This window comes from Crinia signifera, chromosome 3, assembly GCF_055691185.1.
Source record: "Crinia signifera chromosome 3, ASM5569118v1, whole genome shotgun sequence".
Taxonomy (NCBI): domain Eukaryota; kingdom Metazoa; phylum Chordata; class Amphibia; order Anura; family Myobatrachidae; genus Crinia; species Crinia signifera.
The window spans coordinates 337,127,785-337,152,008 of record NC_139219.1 but is presented as its reverse complement, the minus strand read 5'-3'; the positions used below and the strand labels follow the sequence as shown (position 1 = coordinate 337,152,008).

The following is a 24,224-nucleotide window of genomic DNA, read 5'->3' as shown; positions in this document are numbered from 1 at the left end:
TGCAGTATATCTAGACTTCTCTGATACAATTCCTCTTAAAAGTAGTTAATTACGTAAGTTTTTAGGAAACCATTGAAGCACATTTTAGTGTTTGTACCAATGTGTTTCTTTGTTCTTTAATGGATGAACAGTTTTACTAAATCTCTTTTTTAACATAATAAAAAAGATAGAACTGAGCCAAAATATTAATCTCAGTTTTGTATTGGTTTAATCAACAAATAATTATAAAAAAACAAAGATAGCAGAGGATGGTTCCGATCCATCGACCTCTGGGTTATGGGCCCAGCACGCTTCCGCTGCGCCACTCTGCTAATCATATAAACAGCTTCAGCTCCTGAAAGCTTACCTCTTGACAAGAAAGTACCAATTTGTTTTTTTGTTCTTCAATGGAGGAAGAGTTTTACAAAAGATCTCCAGATGTTGGCCTTTTACACATATTTCAATAAATCATTTTTAGATCACTAATTTGATACAACTTTAGAGGGGTCTCTGTGGCGCAATCGGTTAGCGCGTTCGGCTGTTAACCAAAAGGTTGGTGGTTCAATCCAACCCAGGGACGTAATCGACTTTTTGGTCACATTTTGGAGAACTAGATGTTGACAAGTTAAAACATTAAATCACCTCTTGGGGTATAGTGTTCCTGATCTTAAGTCACAGAAGCTCCTGAAAGCTTCACTCTTCATCAGAAAGTACCAATGTTTCTCCTCTGTTCTTCAGTAGATAAAGAATCTTACAAAAGCTCTTTAAAATAATGACTATTAAATCTATGTCTAGGAATTTTTTTATGGTACTAACTTGAATCTAGTCTTATTTTGTTGACTTGGAACAATCAGTCAGCACATTTGGTTTCTATCTCAAAGATTTGTGGTTTAATCCCACCCAGGGATATTTTTGACCGTGTGATCATATTTTGAAGAACCTTAGGTAGACAAGTTAAAACATAAAACCACCTCTTGTTATGCAGTATATCTAGACTTCTCTGATACAATTCCTCTTAAAAGTAGTTAATTAGGTAATTTTTTCAGGAAACCATTGAAGCACATTTTAGTGTTTGTACCAATGTGTTTCTTTGTTCTTTAATGGATGAACAGTTTTACTAAATCTCTTTTTTAACATAATAAAAAAGATAGAACTGAGCCAAAATATTAATCTCAGTTTTGTATTGGTTTAATCAACAAATAATTATAAAAAAACAAAGACAGCAGAGGATGGTTTCGATCCATCGACCTCTGGGTTATGGGCCCAGCACGCTTCCGCTGCGCCACTCTGCTAATCATATAAACAGCTTCAGCTCCTGAAAGCTTACCTCTTGACAAGAAAGTACCAATTTGTTTTTTTGTTCTTCAATGGAGGAAGAGTTTTACAAAAGATCTCCAGATGTTGGCCTTTTACACATATTTCAATAAATCATTTTTAGATCACTAATTTGATACAACTTTAGAGGGGTCTCTGTGGCGCAATCGGTTAGCGCGTTCGGCTGTTAACCGAAAGGTTGGTGGTTCAATCCCACCCAGGGACGTAATCAACTTTTTGGTCACATTTTGGAGAACTAGATGTTGACAAGTTAAAACATTAAATCACCTCTTGTGGTATAGTGTTCCTGATCTTAAGTCACAGAAGCTCCTGAAAGCTTCACTCTTCATCAGAAAGTACCAATGTTTCTCCTCTGTTCTTCAGTAGATAAAGAATCTTCCAAAAGCTCTTTAAAATAATGACTATTAAATCTATGTCTAGGAATTTTTTTATGGTACTAACTTGAATCTAGTCTTATTTTGTTGACTTGGAACAATCAGTCAGCACATTTGGTTTCTATCTCAAAGGTTTGTGGTTTAATCCCACCCTGGGATATTTTTGACCGTGTGATCATATTTTGAAGAACCTTAGGTAGACAAGTTAAAACATAAAACCACCTCTTGTTATGCAGTATATCTAGACTTCACTGATACAATTCCTCTTAAAAGTAGTTAATTAGGTAAGTTTTTAGGAAACCATTGAAGCACATTTTAGTGTTTGTACCAATGTGTTTCTTTGTTCTTTAATGGATGAACAGTTTTACTAAATCTCTTTTTTAACATAATAAAAAAGATAGAACTGAGCCAAAATATTAATCTCAGTTTTGTATTGGTTTAATCAACAAATAATTATAAAAAAAACAAAGATAGCAGAGGATGGTTTCGATCCATCGACCTCTGGGTTATGGGCCCAGCACGCTTCCGCTGCGCCACTCTGCTAATCATATAAACAGCTTCAGCTCCTGAAAGCTTACCTCTTGACAAGAAAGTACCAATTTGTTTTTTTGTTCTTCAATGGAGGAAGAGTTTTACAAAAGATCTCCAGATGTTGGCCTTTTACACATATTTCAATAAATCATTTTTAGATCACTAATTTGATACAACTTTAGAGGGGTCTCTGTGGCGCAATCGGTTAGCGCGTTCGGCTGTTAACCGAAAGGTTGGTGGTTCAATCCAACCCAGGGACGTAATCAACTTTTTGGTCACATTTTGGAGAACTAGATGTTGACAAGTTAAAACATTAAATCACCTCTTGTGGTATAGTGTTCCTGATCTTAAGTCACAGAAGCTCCTGAAAGCTTCACTCTTCATCAGAAAGTACCAATGTTTCTCCTCTGTTCTTCAGTAGATAAAGAATCTTACAAAAGCTCTTTAAAATAATGACTATTAAATCTATGTCTAGGAATTTTTTTATGGTACTAACTTGAATCTAGTCTTATTTTGTTGACTTGGAACAATCAGTCAGCACATTTGGTTTCTATCTCAAAGGTTTGTGGTTTAATCCCACCCAGGGATATTTTTGACCGTGTGATCATATTTTGAAGAACCTTAGGTAGACAAGTTAAAACATAAAACCACCTCTTGTTATGCAGTATATCTAGACTTCACTGATACAATTCCTCTTAAAAGTAGTTAATTAGGTAAGTTTTTAGGAAACCATTGAAGCACATTTTAGTGTTTGTACCAATGTGTTTCTTTGTTCTTTAATGGATGAACAGTTTTACTAAATCTCTTTTTTAACATAATAAAAAAGATAGAACTGAGCCAAAATATTAATATCAGTTTTGTATTGGTTTAATCAACAAATAATTATAAAAAAACAAAGATAGCAGAGGATGGTTTCGATCCATCGACCTCTGGGTTATGGGCCCAGCACTCTTCCGCTGCGCCACTCTGCTAATCATATAAACAGCTTCAGCTCCTGAAAGCTTACCTCTTGACAAGAAAGTACCAATTTGTTTTTTTGTTCTTCAATGGAGGAAGAGTTTTACAAAAGATCTCCAGATGTTGGCCTTTTACACATATTTCAATAAATCATTTTTAGATCACTAATTTGATACAACTTTAGAGGGGTCTCTGTGGCGCAATCGGTTAGCGCGTTCGGCTGTTAACCGAAAGGTTGGTGGTTCAATCCCACCCAGGGACGTAATCAACTTTTTGGTCACATTTTGGAGAACTAGATGTTGACAAGTTAAAACATTAAATCACCTCTTGTGGTATAGTGTTCCTGATCTTAAGTCACAGAAGCTCCTGAAAGCTTCACTCTTCATCAGAAAGTACCAATGTTTCTCCTCTGTTCTTCAGTAGATAAAGAATCTTACAAAAGCTCTTTAAAATAATGACTATTAAATCTATGTCTAGGAATTTTTTTATGGTACTAACTTGAATCTAGTCTTATTTTGTTGACTTGGAACAATCAGTCAGCACATTTGGTTTCTATCTCAAAGGTTTGTGGTTTAATCCCACCATGGGATATTTTTGACCTTGTGATCATATTTTGAAGAACCTTAGGTAGACAAGTTAAAACATAAAACCACCTCTTGTTATGCAGTATATCTAGACTTCTCTGATACAATTCCTCTTAAAAGTAGTTAATTAGGTAAGTTTTTAGGAAACCATTGAAGCACATTTTAGTGTTTGTACCAATGTGTTTCTTTGTTCTTTAATGGATGAACAGTTTTACTAAATCTCTTTTTTAACATAATAAAAAAGATAGAACTGAGCCAAAATATTAATCTCAGTTTTGTATTGGTTTAATCAACAAATAATTATAAAAAAAAACAAAGATAGCAGAGGATGGTTTCGATCCATCGACCTCTGGGTTATGGGCCCAGCACGCTTCCGCTGCGCCACTCTGCTAATCATATAAACAGCTTCAGCTCCTGAAAGCTTACCTCTTGACAAGAAAGTACCAATTTGTTTTTTTGTTCTTCAATGGAGGAAGAGTTTTACAAAAGATCTCCAGATGTTGGCCTTTTACACATATTTCAATAAATCATTTTTAGATCACTAATTTGATACAACTTTAGAGGGGTCTCTGTGGCGCAATCGGTTAGCGCGTTCGGCTGTTAACCGAAAGGTTGGTGGTTCAATCCCACCCAGGGACGTAATCAACTTTTTGGTCACATTTTGGAGAACTAGATGTTGACAAGTTAAAACATTAAATCACCTCTTGTGGTATAGTGTTCCTGATCTTAAGTCACAGAAGCTCCTGAAAGCTTCACTCTTCATCAGAAAGTACCAATGTTTCTCCTCTGTTCTTCAGTAGATAAAGAATCTTACAAAAGCTCTTTAAAATAATGACTATTAAATCTATGTCTAGGAATTTTTTTATGGTACTAACTTGAATCTAGTCTTATTTTGTTGACTTGGAACAATCAGTCAGTACATTTGGTTTCTATCTCAAAGGTTTGTGGTTTAATCCCACCCAGGGATATTTTTGACCGTGTGATCATATTTTGAAGAACCTTAGGTAGACAAGTTAAAACATAAAACCACCTCTTGTTATGCAGTATATCTAGACTTCACTGATACAATTCCTCTTAAAAGTAGTTAATTAGGTAAGTTTTTAGGAAACCATTGAAGCACATTTTAGTGTTTGTACCAATGTGTTTCTTTGTTCTTTAATGGATGAACAGTTTTACTAAATCTCTTTTTTAACATAATAAAAAAGATAGAACTGAGCCAAAATATTAATCTCAGTTTTGTATTGGTTTAATCAACAAATAATTATAAAAAAACAAAGATAGCAGAGGATGGTTTCGATCCATCGACCTCTGGGTTATGGGCCCAGCACGCTTCCGCTGCGCCACTCTGCTAATCATATAAACAGCTTCAGCTCCTGAAAGCTTACCTCTTGACAAGAAAGTACCAATTTGTTTTTTTGTTCTTCAATGGAGGAAGAGTTTTACAAAAGATCTCCAGATGTTGGCCTTTTACACATATTTCAATAAATCATTTTTAGATCACTAATTTGATACAACTTTAGAGGGGTCTCTGTGGCGCAATCGGTTAGCGCGTTCGGCTGTTAACCGAAAGGTTGGTGGTTCAATCCCACCCAGGGACGTAATCAACTTTTTGGTCACATTTTGGAGAACTAGATGTTGACAAGTTAAAACATTAAATCACCTCTTGTGGTATAGTGTTCCTGATCTTAAGTCACAGAAGCTCCTGAAAGCTTCACTCTTCATCAGAAAGTACCAATGTTTCTCCTCTGTTCTTCAGTAGATAAAGAATCTTACAAAAGCTCTTTAAAATAATGACTATTAAATCTATGTCTAGGAATTTTTTTATGGTACTAACTTGAATCTAGTCTTATTTTGTTGACTTGGAACAATCAGTCAGCACATTTGGTTTCTATCTCAAAGGTTTGTGGTTTAATCCCACCCTGGGATATTTTTGACCTTGTGATCATATTTTGAAGAACCTTAGGTAGACAAGTTAAAACATAAAACCACCTCTTGTTATGCAGTATATCTAGACTTCTCTGATACAATTCCTCTTAAAAGTAGTTAATTAGGTAAGTTTTTAGGAAACCATTGAAGCACATTTTAGTGTTTGTACCAATGTGTTTCTTTGTTCTTTAATGGATGAACAGTTTTACTAAATCTCTTTTTTAACATAATAAAAAAGATAGAACTGAGCCAAAATATTAATCTCAGTTTTGTATTGGTTTAATCAACAAATAATTATAAAAAAAACAAAGATAGCAGAGGATGGTTTCGATCCATCGACCTCTGGGTTATGGGCCCAGCACGCTTCCGCTGCGCCACTCTGCTAATCATATAAACAGCTTCAGCTCCTGAAAGCTTACCTCTTGACAAGAAAGTACCAATTTGTTTTTTTGTTCTTCAATGGAGGAAGAGTTTTACAAAAGATCTCCAGATGTTGGCCTTTTACACATATTTCAATAAATCATTTTTAGATCACTAATTTGATACAACTTTAGAGGGGTCTCTGTGGCGCAATCGGTTAGCGCGTTCGGCTGTTAACCGAAAGGTTGGTGGTTCAATCCCACCCAGGGACGTAATCAACTTTTTGGTCACATTTTGGAGAACTAGATGTTGACAAGTTAAAACATTAAATCACCTCTTGTGGTATAGTGTTCCTGATCTTAAGTCACAGAAGCTCCTGAAAGCTTCACTCTTCATCAGAAAGTACCAATGTTTCTCCTCTGTTCTTCAGTAGATAAAGAATCTTACAAAAGCTCTTTAAAATAATGACTATTAAATCTATGTCTAGGAATTTTTTTATGGTACTAACTTGAATCTAGTCTTATTTTGTTGACTTGGAACAATCAGTCAGCACATTTGGTTTCTATCTCAAAGGTTTGTGGTTTAATCCCACCCAGGGATATTTTTGACCTTGTGATCATATTTTGAAGAACCTTAGGTAGACAAGTTAAAACATAAAACCACCTCTTGTTATGCAGTATATCTAGACTTCTCTGATACAATTCCTCTTAAAAGTAGTTAATTAGGTAAGTTTTTAGGAAACCATTGAAGCACATTTTAGTGTTTGTACCAATGTGTTTCTTTGTTCTTTAATGGATGAACAGTTTTACTAAATCTCTTTTTTAACATAATAAAAAAGATAGAACTGAGCCAAAATATTAATCTCAGTTTTGTATTGGTTTAATCAACAAATAATTATAAAAAAAACAAAGATAGCAGAGGATGGTTTCGATCCATCGACCTCTGGGTTATGGGCCCAGCACGCTTCCGCTGCGCCACTCTGCTAATCATATAAACAGCTTCAGCTCCTGAAAGCTTACCTCTTGACAAGAAAGTACCAATTTGTTTTTTTGTTCTTCAATGGAGGAAGAGTTTTACAAAAGATCTCCAGATGTTGGCCTTTTACACATATTTCAATAAATCATTTTTAGATCACTAATTTGATACAACTTTAGAGGGGTCTCTGTGGCGCAATCGGTTAGCGCGTTCGGCTGTTAACCGAAAGGTTGGTGGTTCAATCCCACCCAGGGACGTAATCAACTTTTTGGTCACATTTTGGAGAACTAGATGTTGACAAGTTAAAACATTAAATCACCTCTTGTGGTATAGTGTTCCTGATCTTAAGTCACAGAAGCTCCTGAAAGCTTCACTCTTCATCAGAAAGTACCAATGTTTCTCCTCTGTTCTTCAGTAGATAAAGAATCTTACAAAAGCTCTTTAAAATAATGACTATTAAATCTATGTCTAGGAATTTTTTTATGGTACTAACTTGAATCTAGTCTTATTTTGTTGACTTGGAACAATCAGTCAGCACATTTGGTTTCTATCTCAAAGGTTTGTGGTTTAATCCCACCCTGGGATATTTTTGACCTTGTGATCATATTTTGAAGAACCTTAGGTAGACAAGTTAAAACATAAAACCACCTCTTGTTATGCAGTATATCTAGACTTCTCTGATACAATTCCTCTTAAAAGTAGTTAATTAGGTAAGTTTTTAGGAAACCATTGAAGCACATTTTAGTGTTTGTACCAATGTGTTTCTTTGTTCTTTAATGGATGAACAGTTTTACTAAATCTCTTTTTTAACATAATAAAAAAGATAGAACTGAGCCAAAATATTAATCTCAGTTTTGTATTGGTTTAATCAACAAATAATTATAAAAAAAACAAAGATAGCAGAGGATGGTTTCGATCCATCGACCTCTGGGTTATGGGCCCAGCACGCTTCCGCTGCGCCACTCTGCTAATCATATAAACAGCTTCAGCTCCTGAAAGCTTACCTCTTGACAAGAAAGTACCAATTTGTTTTTTTGTTCTTCAATGGAGGAAGAGTTTTACAAAAGATCTCCAGATGTTGGCCTTTTACACATATTTCAATAAATCATTTTTAGATCACTAATTTGATACAACTTTAGAGGGGTCTCTGTGGCGCAATCGGTTAGCGCGTTCGGCTGTTAACCGAAAGGTTGGTGGTTCAATCCCACCCAGGGACGTAATCAACTTTTTGGTCACATTTTGGAGAACTAGATGTTGACAAGTTAAAACATTAAATCACCTCTTGTGGTATAGTGTTCCTGATCTTAAGTCACAGAAGCTCCTGAAAGCTTCACTCTTCATCAGAAAGTACCAATGTTTCTCCTCTGTTCTTCAGTAGATAAAGAATCTTACAAAAGCTCTTTAAAATAATGACTATTAAATCTATGTCTAGGAATTTTTTTATGGTACTAACTTGAATCTAGTCTTATTTTGTTGACTTGGAACAATCAGTCAGCACATTTGGTTTCTATCTCAAAGGTTTGTGGTTTAATCCCACCCAGGGATATTTTTGACCTTGTGATCATATTTTGAAGAACCTTAGGTAGACAAGTTAAAACATAAAACCACCTCTTGTTATGCAGTATATCTAGACTTCTCTGATACAATTCCTCTTAAAAGTAGTTAATTAGGTAAGTTTTTAGGAAACCATTGAAGCACATTTTAGTGTTTGTACCAATGTGTTTCTTTGTTCTTTAATGGATGAACAGTTTTACTAAATCTCTTTTTTAACATAATAAAAAAGATAGAACTGAGCCAAAATATTAATCTCAGTTTTGTATTGGTTTAATCAACAAATAATTATAAAAAAAACAAAGATAGCAGAGGATGGTTTCGATCCATCGACCTCTGGGTTATGGGCCCAGCACGCTTCCGCTGCGCCACTCTGCTAATCATATAAACAGCTTCAGCTCCTGAAAGCTTACCTCTTGACAAGAAAGTACCAATTTGTTTTTTTGTTCTTCAATGGAGGAAGAGTTTTACAAAAGATCTCCAGATGTTGGCCTTTTACACATATTTCAATAAATCATTTTTAGATCACTAATTTGATACAACTTTAGAGGGGTCTCTGTGGCGCAATCGGTTAGCGCGTTCGGCTGTTAACCGAAAGGTTGGTGGTTCAATCCCACCCAGGGACGTAATCAACTTTTTGGTCACATTTTGGAGAACTAGATGTTGACAAGTTAAAACATTAAATCACCTCTTGTGGTATAGTGTTCCTGATCTTAAGTCACAGAAGCTCCTGAAAGCTTCACTCTTCATCAGAAAGTACCAATGTTTCTCCTCTGTTCTTCAGTAGATAAAGAATCTTACAAAAGCTCTTTAAAATAATGACTATTAAATCTATGTCTAGGAATTTTTTTATGGTACTAACTTGAATCTAGTCTTATTTTGTTGACTTGGAACAATCAGTCAGCACATTTGGTTTCTATCTCAAAGGTTTGTGGTTTAATCCCACCCAGGGATATTTTTGACCTTGTGATCATATTTTGAAGAACCTTAGGTAGACAAGTTAAAACATAAAACCACCTCTTGTTATGCAGTATATCTAGACTTCTCTGATACAATTCCTCTTAAAAGTAGTTAATTACGTAAGTTTTTAGGAAACCATTGAAGCACATTTTAGTGTTTGTACCAATGTGTTTCTTTGTTCTTTAATGGATGAACAGTTTTACTAAATCTCTTTTTTAACATAATAAAAAAGATAGAACTGAGCCAAAATATTAATCTCAGTTTTGTATTGGTTTAATCAACAAATAATTATAAAAAAACAAAGACAGCAGAGGATGGTTTCGATCCATCGACCTCTGGGTTATGGGCCCAGCACGCTTCCGCTGCGCCACTCTGCTAATCATATAAACAGCTTCAGCTCCTGAAAGCTTACCTCTTGACAAGAAAGTACCAATTTGTTTTTTTGTTCTTCAATGGAGGAAGAGTTTTACAAAAGATCTCCAGATGTTGGCCTTTTACACATATTTCAATAAATCATTTTTAGATCACTAATTTGATACAACTTTAGAGGGGTCTCTGTGGCGCAATCGGTTAGCGCGTTCGGCTGTTAACCAAAAGGTTGGTGGTTCAATCCCACCCAGGGACGTAATCAACTTTTGGTCACATTTTGGAGAACTAGATGTTGACAAGTTAAAACATTAAATCACCTCTTGGGGTATAGTGTTCCTGATCTTAAGTCACAGAAGCTCCTGAAAGCTTCACTCTTCATCAGAAAGTACCAATGTTTCTCCTCTGTTCTTCAGTAGATAAAGAATCTTCCAAAAGCTCTTTAAAATAATGACTATTAAATCTATGTCTAGGAATTTTTTTATGGTACTAACTTGAATCTAGTCTTATTTTGTTGACTTGGAACAATCAGTCAGCACATTTGGTTTCTATCTCAAAGGTTTGTGGTTTAATCCCACCCTGGGATATTTTTGACCGTGTGATCATATTTTGAAGAACCTTAGGTAGACAAGTTAAAACATAAAACCACCTCTTGTTATGCAGTATATCTAGACTTCACTGATACAATTCCTCTTAAAAGTAGTTAATTAGGTAATTTTTTCAGGAAACCATTGAAGCACATTTTAGTGTTTGTACCAATGTGTTTCTTTGTTCTTTAATGGATGAACAGTTTTACTAAATCTCTTTTTTAACATAATAAAAAAGATAGAACTGAGCCAAAATATTAATCTCAGTTTTGTATTGGTTTAATCAACAAATAATTATAAAAAAAACAAAGATAGCAGAGGATGGTTTCGATCCATCGACCTCTGGGTTATGGGCCCAGCACGCTTCCGCTGCGCCACTCTGCTAATCATATAAACAGCTTCAGCTCCTGAAAGCTTACCTCTTGACAAGAAAGTACCAATTTGTTTTTTTGTTCTTCAATGGAGGAAGAGTTTTACAAAAGATCTCCAGATGTTGGCCTTTTACACATATTTCAATAAATCATTTTTAGATCACTAATTTGATACAACTTTAGAGGGGTCTCTGTGGCGCAATCGGTTAGCGCGTTCGGCTGTTAACCGAAAGGTTGGTGGTTCAATCCAACCCAGGGACGTAATCAACTTTTTGGTCACATTTTGGAGAACTAGATGTTGACAAGTTAAAACATTAAATCACCTCTTGTGGTATAGTGTTCCTGATCTTAAGTCACAGAAGCTCCTGAAAGCTTCACTCTTCATCAGAAAGTACCAATGTTTCTCCTCTGTTCTTCAGTAGATAAAGAATCTTACAAAAGCTCTTTAAAATAATGACTATTAAATCTATGTCTAGGAATTTTTTTATGGTACTAACTTGAATCTAGTCTTATTTTGTTGACTTGGAACAATCAGTCAGCACATTTGGTTTCTATCTCAAAGGTTTGTGGTTTAATCCCACCCAGGGATATTTTTGACCGTGTGATCATATTTTGAAGAACCTTAGGTAGACAAGTTAAAACATAAAACCACCTCTTGTTATGCAGTATATCTAGACTTCACTGATACAATTCCTCTTAAAAGTAGTTAATTAGGTAAGTTTTTAGGAAACCATTGAAGCACATTTTAGTGTTTGTACCAATGTGTTTCTTTGTTCTTTAATGGATGAACAGTTTTACTAAATCTCTTTTTTAACATAATAAAAAAGATAGAACTGAGCCAAAATATTAATATCAGTTTTGTATTGGTTTAATCAACAAATAATTATAAAAAAACAAAGATAGCAGAGGATGGTTTCGATCCATCGACCTCTGGGTTATGGGCCCAGCACTCTTCCGCTGCGCCACTCTGCTAATCATATAAACAGCTTCAGCTCCTGAAAGCTTACCTCTTGACAAGAAAGTACCAATTTGTTTTTTTGTTCTTCAATGGAGGAAGAGTTTTACAAAAGATCTCCAGATGTTGGCCTTTTACACATATTTCAATAAATCATTTTTAGATCACTAATTTGATACAACTTTAGAGGGGTCTCTGTGGCGCAATCGGTTAGCGCGTTCGGCTGTTAACCGAAAGGTTGGTGGTTCAATCCCACCCAGGGACGTAATCAACTTTTTGGTCACATTTTGGAGAACTAGATGTTGACAAGTTAAAACATTAAATCACCTCTTGTGGTATAGTGTTCCTGATCTTAAGTCACAGAAGCTCCTGAAAGCTTCACTCTTCATCAGAAAGTACCAATGTTTCTCCTCTGTTCTTCAGTAGATAAAGAATCTTACAAAAGCTCTTTAAAATAATGACTATTAAATCTATGTCTAGGAATTTTTTTATGGTACTAACTTGAATCTAGTCTTATTTTGTTGACTTGGAACAATCAGTCAGCACATTTGGTTTCTATCTCAAAGGTTTGTGGTTTAATCCCACCCTGGGATATTTTTGACCTTGTGATCATATTTTGAAGAACCTTAGGTAGACAAGTTAAAACATAAAACCACCTCTTGTTATGCAGTATATCTAGACTTCTCTGATACAATTCCTCTTAAAAGTAGTTAATTAGGTAAGTTTTTAGGAAACCATTGAAGCACATTTTAGTGTTTGTACCAATGTGTTTCTTTGTTCTTTAATGGATGAACAGTTTTACTAAATCTCTTTTTTAACATAATAAAAAAGATAGAACTCAGCCAAAATATTAATCTCAGTTTTGTATTGGTTTAATCAACAAATAATTATAAAAAAAAACAAAGATAGCAGAGGATGGTTTCGATCCATCGACCTCTGGGTTATGGGCCCAGCACGCTTCCGCTGCGCCACTCTGCTAATCATATAAACAGCTTCAGCTCCTGAAAGCTTACCTCTTGACAAGAAAGTACCAATTTGTTTTTTTGTTCTTCAATGGAGGAAGAGTTTTACAAAAGATCTCCAGATGTTGGCCTTTTACACATATTTCAATAAATCATTTTTAGATCACTAATTTGATACAACTTTAGAGGGGTCTCTGTGGCGCAATCGGTTAGCGCGTTCGGCTGTTAACCGAAAGGTTGGTGGTTCAATCCCACCCAGGGACGTAATCAACTTTTTGGTCACATTTTGGAGAACTAGATGTTGACAAGTTAAAACATTAAATCACCTCTTGTGGTATAGTGTTCCTGATCTTAAGTCACAGAAGCTCCTGAAAGCTTCACTCTTCATCAGAAAGTACCAATGTTTCTCCTCTGTTCTTCAGTAGATAAAGAATCTTACAAAAGCTCTTTAAAATAATGACTATTAAATCTATGTCTAGGAATTTTTTTATGGTACTAACTTGAATCTAGTCTTATTTTGTTGACTTGGAACAATCAGTCAGTACATTTGGTTTCTATCTCAAAGGTTTGTGGTTTAATCCCACCCAGGGATATTTTTGACCGTGTGATCATATTTTGAAGAACCTTAGGTAGACAAGTTAAAACATAAAACCACCTCTTGTTATGCAGTATATCTAGACTTCACTGATACAATTCCTCTTAAAAGTAGTTAATTAGGTAAGTTTTTAGGAAACCATTGAAGCACATTTTAGTGTTTGTACCAATGTGTTTCTTTGTTCTTTAATGGATGAACAGTTTTACTAAATCTCTTTTTTAACATAATAAAAAAGATAGAACTGAGCCAAAATATTAATCTCAGTTTTGTATTGGTTTAATCAACAAATAATTATAAAAAAACAAAGATAGCAGAGGATGGTTTCGATCCATCGACCTCTGGGTTATGGGCCCAGCACGCTTCCGCTGCGCCACTCTGCTAATCATATAAACAGCTTCAGCTCCTGAAAGCTTACCTCTTGACAAGAAAGTACCAATTTGTTTTTTTGTTCTTCAATGGAGGAAGAGTTTTACAAAAGATCTCCAGATGTTGGCCTTTTACACATATTTCAATAAATCATTTTTAGATCACTAATTTGATACAACTTTAGAGGGGTCTCTGTGGCGCAATCGGTTAGCGCGTTCGGCTGTTAACCGAAAGGTTGGTGGTTCAATCCCACCCAGGGACGTAATCAACTTTTTGGTCACATTTTGGAGAACTAGATGTTGACAAGTTAAAACATTAAATCACCTCTTGTGGTATAGTGTTCCTGATCTTAAGTCACAGAAGCTCCTGAAAGCTTCACTCTTCATCAGAAAGTACCAATGTTTCTCCTCTGTTCTTCAGTAGATAAAGAATCTTACAAAAGCTCTTTAAAATAATGACTATTAAATCTATGTCTAGGAATTTTTTTATGGTACTAACTTGAATCTAGTCTTATTTTGTTGACTTGGAACAATCAGTCAGCACATTTGGTTTCTATCTCAAAGGTTTGTGGTTTAATCCCACCCAGGGATATTTTTGACCGTGTGATCATATTTTGAAGAACCTTAGGTAGACAAGTTAAAACATAAAACCACCTCTTGTTATGCAGTATATCTAGACTTCACTGATACAATTCCTCTTAAAAGTAGTTAATTAGGTAAGTTTTTAGGAAACCATTGAAGCACATTTTAGTGTTTGTACCAATGTGTTTCTTTGTTCTTTAATGGATGAACAGTTTTACTAAATCTCTTTTTTAACATAATAAAAAAGATAGAACTGAGCCAAAATATTAATCTCAGTTTTGTATTGGTTTAATCAACAAATAATTATAAAAAAACAAAGATAGCAGAGGATGGTTTCGATCCATCGACCTCTGGGTTATGGGCCCAGCACGCTTCCGCTGCGCCACTCTGCTAATCATATAAACAGCTTCAGCTCCTGAAAGCTTACCTCTTGACAAGAAAGTACCAATTTGTTTTTTTGTTCTTCAATGGAGGAAGAGTTTTACAAAAGATCTCCAGATGTTGGCCTTTTACACATATTTCAATAAATCATTTTTAGATCACTAATTTGATACAACTTTAGAGGGGTCTCTGTGGCGCAATCGGTTAGCGCGTTCGGCTGTTAACCGAAAGGTTGGTGGTTCAATCCCACCCAGGGACGTAATCAACTTTTTGGTCACATTTTGGAGAACTAGATGTTGACAAGTTAAAACATTAAATCACCTCTTGTGGTATAGTGTTCCTGATCTTAAGTCACAGAAGCTCCTGAAAGCTTCACTCTTCATCAGAAAGTACCAATGTTTCTCCTCTGTTCTTCAGTAGATAAAGAATCTTACAAAAGCTCTTTAAAATAATGACTATTAAATCTATGTCTAGGAATTTTTTTATGGTACTAACTTAAATCTAGTCTTATTTTGTTGACTTGGAACAATCAGTCAGCACATTTGGTTTCTATCTCAAAGGTTTGTGGTTTAATCCCACCCAGGGATATTTTTGACCTTGTGATCATATTTTGAAGAACCTTAGGTAGACAAGTTAAAACATAAAACCACCTCTTGTTATGCAGTATATCTAGACTTCTCTGATACAATTCCTCTTAAAAGTAGTTAATTAGGTAAGTTTTTAGGAAACCATTGAAGCACATTTTAGTGTTTGTACCAATGTGTTTCTTTGTTCTTTAATGGATGAACAGTTTTACTAAATCTCTTTTTTAACATAATAAAAAAGATAGAACTGAGCCAAAATATTAATCTCAGTTTTGTATTGGTTTAATCAACAAATAATTATAAAAAAAACAAAGATAGCAGAGGATGGTTTCGATCCATCGACCTCTGGGTTATGGGCCCAGCACGCTTCCGCTGCGCCACTCTGCTAATCATATAAACAGCTTCAGCTCCTGAAAGCTTACCTCTTGACAAGAAAGTACCAATTTGTTTTTTTGTTCTTCAATGGAGGAAGAGTTTTACAAAAGATCTCCAGATGTTGGCCTTTTACACATATTTCAATAAATCATTTTTAGATCACTAATTTGATACAACTTTAGAGGGGTCTCTGTGGCGCAATCGGTTAGCGCGTTCGGCTGTTAACCGAAAGGTTGGTGGTTCAATCCCACCCAGGGACGTAATCAACTTTTTGGTCACATTTTGGAGAACTAGATGTTGACAAGTTAAAACATTAAATCACCTCTTGTGGTATAGTGTTCCTGATCTTAAGTCACAGAAGCTCCTGAAAGCTTCACTCTTCATCAGAAAGTACCAATGTTTCTCCTCTGTTCTTCAGTAGATAAAGAATCTTACAAAAGCTCTTTAAAATAATGACTATTAAATCTATGTCTAGGAATTTTTTTATGGTACTAACTTGAATCTAGTCTTATTTTGTTGACTTGGAACAATCAGTCAGCACATTTGGTTTCTATCTCAAAGGTTTGTGGTTTAATCCCACCCAGGGATATTTTTGACCTTGTGATCATATTTTGAAGAACCTTAGGTAGACAAGTTAAAACATAAAACCACCTCTTGTTATGCAGTATATCTAGACTTCTCTGATACAATTCCTCTTAAAAGTAGTTAATTAGGTAAGTTTTTAGGAAACCATTGAAGCACATTTTAGTGTTTGTACCAATGTGTTTCTTTGTTCTTTAATGGATGAACAGTTTTACTAAATCTCTTTTTTAACATAATAAAAAAGATAGAACTGAGCCAAAATATTAATCTCAGTTTTGTATTGGTTTAATCAACAAATAATTATAAAAAAAAACAAAGATAGCAGAGGATGGTTTCGATCCATCGGCCTCTGGGTTATGGGCCCAGCACGCTTCCGCTGCGCCACTCTGCTAATCATATATACAGCTTCAGCTCCTGAAAGCTTACCTCTTGACAAGAAAGTACCAATTTGTTTTTTTGTTCTTCAATGGAGGAAGAGTTTTACAAAAGATCTCCAGATGTTGGCCTTTTACACATATTTCAATAAATCATTTTTAGATCACTAATTTGATACAACTTTAGAGGGGTCTCTGTGGCGCAATCGGTTAGCGACTTCGTCTGTTAACCGAAAGGTTGGTGGTTCAATCCCACCCAGGGACGTAATCGACGTTTGGTCACATTTTGGAGAACTAGATGTTGACAAGTTAAAACATTAAATCACCTCTTGTGGTATAGTGTTCCTGATCTTAAGTCACAGAAGCTCCTGAAAGCTTCACTCTTCATCAGAAAGTACCAATGTTTCTCCTCTGTTCTTCAGTAGATAAAGAATCTTACAAAAGCTCTTTAAAATAATGACTATTAAATCTATGTCTAGGAATTTTTTTATGGTACTAACTTGAATCTAGTCTTATTTTGTTGACTTGGAACAATCAGTCAGCACATTTGGTTTCTATCTCAAAGGTTTGTGGTTTAATCCCACCCAGGGATATTTTTGACCTTGTGATCATATTTTGAAGAACCTTAGGTAGACAAGTTAAAACATAAAACCACCTCGTTATGCAGTATATCTAGACTTCTCTGATACAATTCCTCTTAAAAGTAGTTAATTAGGTAAGTTTTTAGGAAACCATTGAAGCACATTTTAGTGTTTGTACCAATGTGTTTCTTTGTTCTTTAATGGATGAACAGTTTTACTAAATCTCTTTTTTAACATAATAAAAAAGATAGAACTGAGCCAAAATATTAATCTCAGTTTTGTATTGGTTTAATCAACAAATAATTATAAAAAAAAACAAAGATAGCAGAGGATGGTTTCGATCCATCGGCCTCTGGGTTATGGGCCCAGCACGCTTCCGCTGCGCCACTCTGCTAATCATATATACAGCTTCAGCTCCTGAAAGCTTACCTCTTGACAAGAAAGTACCAATTTGTTTTTTTGTTCTTCAATGGAGGAAGAGTTTTACAAAAGATCTCCAGATGTTGGCCTTTTACACATATTTCAATAAATCATTTTTAGATCACTAATTTGATACAACTTTAGAGGGGTCTCTGTGGCGCAATCGGTTAGCGCGTTCGGCTGTTAACCGAAAGGTTGGTGGTTCAATCCCACCCAGGGACGTAATCGACGTTTGGTCACATTTTGGAGAACTAGATGTTGACAAGTTAAAACATTAAATCACCTCTTGTGGTATAGTGTTCCTGATCTTAAGTCACAGAAGCTCCTGAAAGCTTCACTCTTCATCAGAAAGTACCAATGTTTCTCCTCTGTTCTTCAGTAGATAAAGAATCTTACAAAAGCTCTTTAAAATAATGACTATTAAATCTATGTCTAGGAATTTTTTTATGGTACTAACTTGAATCTAGTCTTATTTTGTTGACTTGGAACAATCAGTCAGCACATTTGGTTTCTATCTCAAAGGTTTGTGGTTTAATCCCACCCAGGGATATTTTTGACCTTGTGATCATATTTTGAAGAACCTTAGGTAGACAAGTTAACATAAAACCACCTCTTGTTATGCAGTATATCTAGACTTCTCTGATACAATTCCTCTTAAAAGTAGTTAATTAGGTAAGTTTTTAGGAAACCATTGAAGCACATTTTAGTGTTTGTACCAATGTGTTTCTTTGTTCTTTAATGGATGAACAGTTTTACTAAATCTCTTTTTTAACATAATAAAAAAGATAGAACTGAGCCAAAATATTAATCTCAGTTTTGTATTGGTTTAATCAACAAATAATTATAAAAAAAAACAAAGATAGCAGAGGATGGTTTCGATCCATCGGCCTCTGGGTTATGGGCCCAGCACGCTTCCGCTGCGCCACTCTGCTAATCATATATACAGCTTCAGCTCTTTAAAGCTTACCTCTTGACAAGAAAGTACCAATTTGTTTTTTTGTTCTTCAATGGAGGAAGAGTTTTACAAAAGATCTCCAGATGTTGGCCTTTTACACATATTTCAATAAATCATTTTTAGATCACTAATTTGATACAACTTTAGAGGGGTCTCTGTGGCGCAATCGGTTAGCGAGTTCGTCTGTTAACCGAAAGGTTGGTGGTTCAATCCCACCCAGGGACGTAATCGACGTTTGGTCACATTTTGGAGAACTAGATGTTGACAAGTTAAAACATTAAATCACCTCTTGTGGTATAGTGTTCCTGATCTTAAGTCACAGAAGCTCCTGAAAGCTTCACTCTTCATCAGAAAGTACCAATGTTTCTCCTCTGTTCTTCAGTAGATAAAGAATCTTACAAAAGCTCTTTAAAATAATGACTATTAAATCTATGTCTAGGAATTTTTTTATGGTACTAACTTGAATCTAGTCTTATTTTGTTGACTTGGAACAATCAGTCAGCACATTTGGTTTCTATCTCAAAGGTTTGTGGTTTAATCCCACCCAGGGATATTTTTGACCTTGTGATCATATTTTGAAGAACCTTAGGTAGACAAGTTAAAACATAAAACCACCTCTTGTTATGCAGTATATCTAGACTTCTCTGATACAATTCCTCTTAAAAGTAGTTAATTAGGTAAGTTTTTAGGAAACCATTGAAGCACATTTTAGTGTTTGTACCAATGTGTTTCTTTGTTCTTTAATGGATGAACAGTTTTACTAAATCTCTTTTTTAACATAATAAAAAAGATAGAACTGAGCCAAAATATTAATCTCAGTTTTGTATTGGTTTAATCAACAAATAATTATAAAAAAAAACAAAGATAGCAGAGGATGGTTTCGATCCATCGGCCTCTGGGTTATGGGCCCAGCACGCTTCCGCTGCGCCACTCTGCTAATCATATATACAGCTTCAGCTCCTGAAAGCTTACCTCTTGACAAGAAAGTACCAATTTGTTTTTTTGTTCTTCAATGGAGGAAGAGTTTTACAAAAGATCTCCAGATGTTGGCCTTTTACACATATTTCAATAAATCATTTTTAGATCACTAATTTGATACAACTTTAGAGGGGTCTCTGTGGCGCAATCGGTTAGCGCGTTCGGCTGTTAACCGAAAGGTTGGTGGTTCAATCCCACCCAGGGACGTAATCGACGTTTGGTCACATTTTGGAGAACTAGATGTTGACAAGTTAAAACATTAAATCACCTCTTGTGGTATAGTGTTCCTGATCTTAAGTCACAGAAGCTCCTGAAAGCTTCACTCTTCATCAGAAAGTACCAATGTTTCTCCTCTGTTCTTCAGTAGATAAAGAATCTTACAAAAGCTCTTTAAAATAATGACTATTAAATCTATGTCTAGGAATTTTTTTATGGTACTAACATGAATCTAGTCTTATTTTGTTGACTTGGAACAATCAGTCAGCACATTTGGTTTCTATCTCAAAGGTTTGTGGTTTAATCCCACCCAGGGATATTTTTGACCTTGTGATCATATTTTGAATAACCTTAGGTAGACAAGTTAAAACATAAAACCACCTCTTGTTATGCAGTATATCTAGACTTCTCTGATACAATTCCTCTTAAAAGTAGTTAATTAGGTAAGTTTTTAGGAAACCATTGAAGCACATTTTAGTGTTTGTACCAATGTGTTTCTTTGTTCTTTAATGGATGAACAGTTTTACTAAATCTCTTTTTTAACATAATAAAAAAGATAGAACTGAGCCAAAATATTAATCTCAGTTTTGTATTGGTTTAATCAACAAATAATTATAAAAAAAAACAAAGATAGCAGAGGATGGTTTCGATCCATCGGCCTCTGGGTTATGGGCCCAGCACGCTACCGCTGTGCCACTCTGCTAATCATATATACAGCTTCAGCTCCTGAAAGCTTACCTCTTGACAAGAAAGTACCAATTTGTTTTTTTGTTCTTCAATGGACGAAGAGTTTTACAAAAGATCTCCAGATGTTGGCCTTTTACACATATTTCAATAAATCATTTTTAGATCACTAATTTGAAACAACTTTAGAGGGGTCTCTGTGGCGCAATCGGTTAGCGCGTTCGGCTGTTAACCGAAAGGTTGGTGGTTCAATCCCACCCAGGGACGTAATTGACTTTTTGGTCACATTTTGGAGAACTAGATGTTGACAAGTTAAAACATTAAATCACCTCTTGTGGTATAGTGTTCCTGATCTTAAGTCACAGAAGCTCCTGAAAGCTTCAGTCTTCATCAGAAAGTACCAATGTTTCTCCTCTGTTCTTCAGTAGATAAAGAATCTTACAAAAGCTCTTTAAAATAATGACTATTAAATCTATGTCTAGGAATTTTTTTATGGTACTAACTTGAATCTAGTCTTATTTTGTTGACTTGGAACAAACAGTCAGCACATTTGGTTTCTATCTCAAAGGTTTGTGGTTTAATCCCACCCAGGGATATTTTTGACCTTGTGATCATATTTTGAAGAACCTTAGGTAGACAAGTTAAAACATAAAACCACCTCTTGTTATGCAGTATATCTAGACTTCTCTGATACAATTCCTCTTAAAAGTAGTTAATTAGGTAAGTTTTTAGGAAACCATTGAAGCACATTTTAGTGTTTGTACCAATGTGTTTCTTTGTTCTTTAATGGATGAACAGTTTTACTAAATCTCTTTTTTAACATAATAAAAAAGATAGAACTGAGCCAAAATATTAATCTCAGTTTTGTATTGGTTTAATCAACAAATAATTATAAAAAAACAAAGATAGCAGAGGATGGTTTCGATCCATCGACCTCTGGGTTATGGGCCCAGCACGCTTCCGCTGCGCCACTCTGCTAATCATATAAACAGCTTCAGCTCCTTCAATCCACCCAGGGAGGTAATCAACTTTTTGGTCACATTTTGGAGAACTAGATGTTGACAAGTTAAAACATTAAATCACCTCTTGTGGTATAGTGTTCCTGATCTTAAGTCACAGAAGCTCCTGAAAGCTTCACTCTTCATCAGAAAGTACCAATGTTTCTCCTCTGTTCTTCAGTAAATAAAGAATCTTACAAAAGCTCTTTAAAATAATGACTATTAAATCTATGTCTAGGAATTTTTTTATGGTACTAACTTGAATCTAGTCTTATTTTGTTGACTTGGAACAAACAGTCAGCACATTTGGTTTCTATCTCAAAGGTTTGTGGTTTAATCCCACCCAGGGATATTTTTGACCGTGTGATCATATTTTGAAGAACCTTAGGTAGACAAGTTAAAACATAAAACCACCTCTTGTTATGCAGTATATCTGGACTTCTCTGATACAATTCCTCTTAAAAGTAGTTAATTAGGTAAGTTTTTAGGAAACCATTGAAGCACATTTTAGTGTTTGTACCAATGTGTTTCTTTGTTCTTTAATGGATGAACAGTTTTACTAAATCTCTTTTTTAACATAATAAAAAAGATAGAACTGAGCCAAAATATTAATCTCAGTTTTGTATTGGTTTAATCAACAAATAATTATAAAAAAACAAAGATAGCAGAAGATGGTTTCGATCCATCGACCTCTGGGTTATGGGCCCAGCACGCTTCCGCTGCGCCACTCTGCTAATCATATAAACAGCTTCAGCTCCTGAAAGCTTACCTCTTGACAAGAAAGTACTATTTGTTTTTTTGTTCTTCAATGGAGGAAGAGTTTTACAAAAGATCTCCAGATGTTGGCCTTTTACACATATTTCAATAAATCATTTTTAGATCACTAATTTGATACAACTTTAGAGGGGTCTCTGTGGCGCAATCGGTTAGCGCGTTCGGCTGTTAACCGAAAGGTTGGTGGTTCAATCCCACCCAGCGACGTAATCAACTTTTTGGTCACATTTTGGAGAACTAGATGTTGACAAGTTAAAACATTAAATCACCTCTTGTGGTATAGTGTTCCTGATCTTAAGTCACAGAAGCTCCTGAAAGCTTCACTCTTCATCAGAAAGTACCAATGTTTCTCCTCTGTTCTTCAGTAGATAAAGAATCTTACAAAAGCTCTTTAAAATAATGACTATTAAATCTATGTCTAGGAATTTTTTTATGGTACTAACTTGAATCTAGTCTTATTTTGTTGACTTGGAACAATCAGTCAGCACATTTGGTTTCTATCTCAAAGGTTTGTGGTTTAATCCCACCCAGGGATATTTTTGACCTTGTGATCATATTTTGAAGAACCTTAGGTAGACAAGTTAAAACATAAAACCACCTCTTGTTATGCAGTATATCTAGACTTCTCTGATACAATTCCTCTTAAAAGTAGTTAATTAGGTAAGTTTTTAGGAAACCATTGAAGCACATTTTAGTGTTTTTACCAATGTGTTTCTTTGTTCTTTAATGGATGAACAGTTTTACTAAATCTCTTTTTTAACATAATAAAAAAGATAGAACTGAGCCAAAATATTAATCTCAGTTTTGTATTGGTTTAATCAACAAATAATTATAAAAAAAAACAAAGATAGCAGAGGATGGTTTCGATCCATCGGCCTCTGGGTTATGGGCCCAGCACGCTTCCGCTGCGCCACTCTGCTAATCATCTATACAGCTTCAGCTCCTGAAAGCTTACCTCTTGACAAGAAAGTACCAATTTGTTTTTTTGTTCTTCAATGGAGGAAGAGTTTTACAAAAGATCTCCAGATGTTGGCCTTTTACACATATTTCAATAAATCATTTTTAGATCACTAATTTGATACAACTTTAGAGGGGTCTCTGTGGCGCAATCGGTTAGCGAGTTCGTCTGTTAACCGAAAGGTTGGTGGTTCAATCCCACCCAGGGACGTAATCGACGTTTGGTCACATTTTGGAGAACTAGATGTTGACAAGTTAAAACATTAAATCACCTCTTGTGGTATAGTGTTCCTGATCTTAAGTCACAGAAGCTCCTGAAAGCTTCACTCTTCATCAGAAAGTACCAATGTTTCTCCTCTGTTCTTCAGTAGATAAAGAATCTTACAAAAGCTCTTTAAAATAATGACTATTAAATCTATGTCTAGGAATTTTTTTATGGTACTAACTTGAATCTAGTCTTATTTTGTTGACTTGGAACAATCAGTCAGCACATTTGGTTTCTATCTCAAAGGTTTGTGGTTTAATCCCACCCAGGGATATTTTTGACCTTGTGATCATATTTTGAAGAACCTTAGGTAGACAAGTTAAAACATAAAACCACCTCTTGTTATGCAGTATATCTAGACTTCTCTGATACAATTCCTCTTAAAAGTAGTTAATTAGGTAAGTTTTTAGGAAACCATTGAAGCACATTTTAGTGTTTGTACCAATGTGTTTCTTTGTTCTTTAATGGATGAACAGTTTTACTAAATCTCTTTTTTAACATAATAAAAAAGATAGAACTGAGCCAAAATATTAATCTCAGTTTTGTATTGGTTTAATCAACAAATAATTATAAAAAAAAACAAAGATAGCAGAGGATGGTTTCGATCCATCGGCCTCTGGGTTATGGGCCCAGCACGCTTCCGCTGCGCCACTCTGCTAATCATATATACAGCTTCAGCTCCTGAAAGCTTACCTCTTGACAAGAAAGTACCAATTTGTTTTTTTGTTCTTCAATGGAGGAAGAGTTTTACAAAAGATCTCCAGATGTTGGCCTTTTACACATAT

At 35.1% G+C, this 24,224-nt stretch overlaps 16 non-coding genes across 16 annotated transcripts; all 16 read left to right on the top strand.

Moving 5' to 3' along the window:
• Nucleotides 1-1,445: 1,445 nt before the first annotated feature.
• On the top strand, nt 1,446-1,519 carry TRNAN-GUU (transfer RNA asparagine (anticodon GUU)). Its single transcript has one exon. It is a non-coding gene; the product is annotated as a tRNA-Asn (tRNA).
• A 1,845-nt stretch (nt 1,520-3,364) lies between these two features.
• TRNAN-GUU (transfer RNA asparagine (anticodon GUU)) lies at nt 3,365-3,438 on the top strand. The gene has a single exon. It is a non-coding gene; the product is annotated as a tRNA-Asn (tRNA).
• An 887-nt stretch (nt 3,439-4,325) lies between these two features.
• On the top strand, nt 4,326-4,399 carry TRNAN-GUU (transfer RNA asparagine (anticodon GUU)). The gene has a single exon. It is a non-coding gene; the product is annotated as a tRNA-Asn (tRNA).
• Nucleotides 4,400-5,284: 885 nt separating this feature from the next.
• On the top strand, nt 5,285-5,358 carry TRNAN-GUU (transfer RNA asparagine (anticodon GUU)). Its single transcript has one exon. It is a non-coding gene; the product is annotated as a tRNA-Asn (tRNA).
• An 886-nt stretch (nt 5,359-6,244) lies between these two features.
• Nucleotides 6,245-6,318, top strand: TRNAN-GUU (transfer RNA asparagine (anticodon GUU)). Its single transcript has one exon. It is a non-coding gene; the product is annotated as a tRNA-Asn (tRNA).
• Nucleotides 6,319-7,204: 886 nt separating this feature from the next.
• Nucleotides 7,205-7,278, top strand: TRNAN-GUU (transfer RNA asparagine (anticodon GUU)). The gene has a single exon. It is a non-coding gene; the product is annotated as a tRNA-Asn (tRNA).
• An 886-nt stretch (nt 7,279-8,164) lies between these two features.
• TRNAN-GUU (transfer RNA asparagine (anticodon GUU)) lies at nt 8,165-8,238 on the top strand. Its single transcript has one exon. It is a non-coding gene; the product is annotated as a tRNA-Asn (tRNA).
• An 886-nt stretch (nt 8,239-9,124) lies between these two features.
• Nucleotides 9,125-9,198, top strand: TRNAN-GUU (transfer RNA asparagine (anticodon GUU)). Its single transcript has one exon. It is a non-coding gene; the product is annotated as a tRNA-Asn (tRNA).
• Nucleotides 9,199-12,002: 2,804 nt separating this feature from the next.
• Nucleotides 12,003-12,076, top strand: TRNAN-GUU (transfer RNA asparagine (anticodon GUU)). Its single transcript has one exon. It is a non-coding gene; the product is annotated as a tRNA-Asn (tRNA).
• Nucleotides 12,077-12,963: 887 nt separating this feature from the next.
• Nucleotides 12,964-13,037, top strand: TRNAN-GUU (transfer RNA asparagine (anticodon GUU)). Its single transcript has one exon. It is a non-coding gene; the product is annotated as a tRNA-Asn (tRNA).
• An 885-nt stretch (nt 13,038-13,922) lies between these two features.
• On the top strand, nt 13,923-13,996 carry TRNAN-GUU (transfer RNA asparagine (anticodon GUU)). The gene has a single exon. It is a non-coding gene; the product is annotated as a tRNA-Asn (tRNA).
• An 885-nt stretch (nt 13,997-14,881) lies between these two features.
• On the top strand, nt 14,882-14,955 carry TRNAN-GUU (transfer RNA asparagine (anticodon GUU)). The gene has a single exon. It is a non-coding gene; the product is annotated as a tRNA-Asn (tRNA).
• Nucleotides 14,956-15,841: 886 nt separating this feature from the next.
• On the top strand, nt 15,842-15,915 carry TRNAN-GUU (transfer RNA asparagine (anticodon GUU)). Its single transcript has one exon. It is a non-coding gene; the product is annotated as a tRNA-Asn (tRNA).
• Nucleotides 15,916-17,760: 1,845 nt separating this feature from the next.
• On the top strand, nt 17,761-17,834 carry TRNAN-GUU (transfer RNA asparagine (anticodon GUU)). Its single transcript has one exon. It is a non-coding gene; the product is annotated as a tRNA-Asn (tRNA).
• A 1,844-nt stretch (nt 17,835-19,678) lies between these two features.
• TRNAN-GUU (transfer RNA asparagine (anticodon GUU)) lies at nt 19,679-19,752 on the top strand. The gene has a single exon. It is a non-coding gene; the product is annotated as a tRNA-Asn (tRNA).
• An 886-nt stretch (nt 19,753-20,638) lies between these two features.
• Nucleotides 20,639-20,712, top strand: TRNAN-GUU (transfer RNA asparagine (anticodon GUU)). Its single transcript has one exon. It is a non-coding gene; the product is annotated as a tRNA-Asn (tRNA).
• Nucleotides 20,713-24,224: the final 3,512 nt, after the last annotated feature.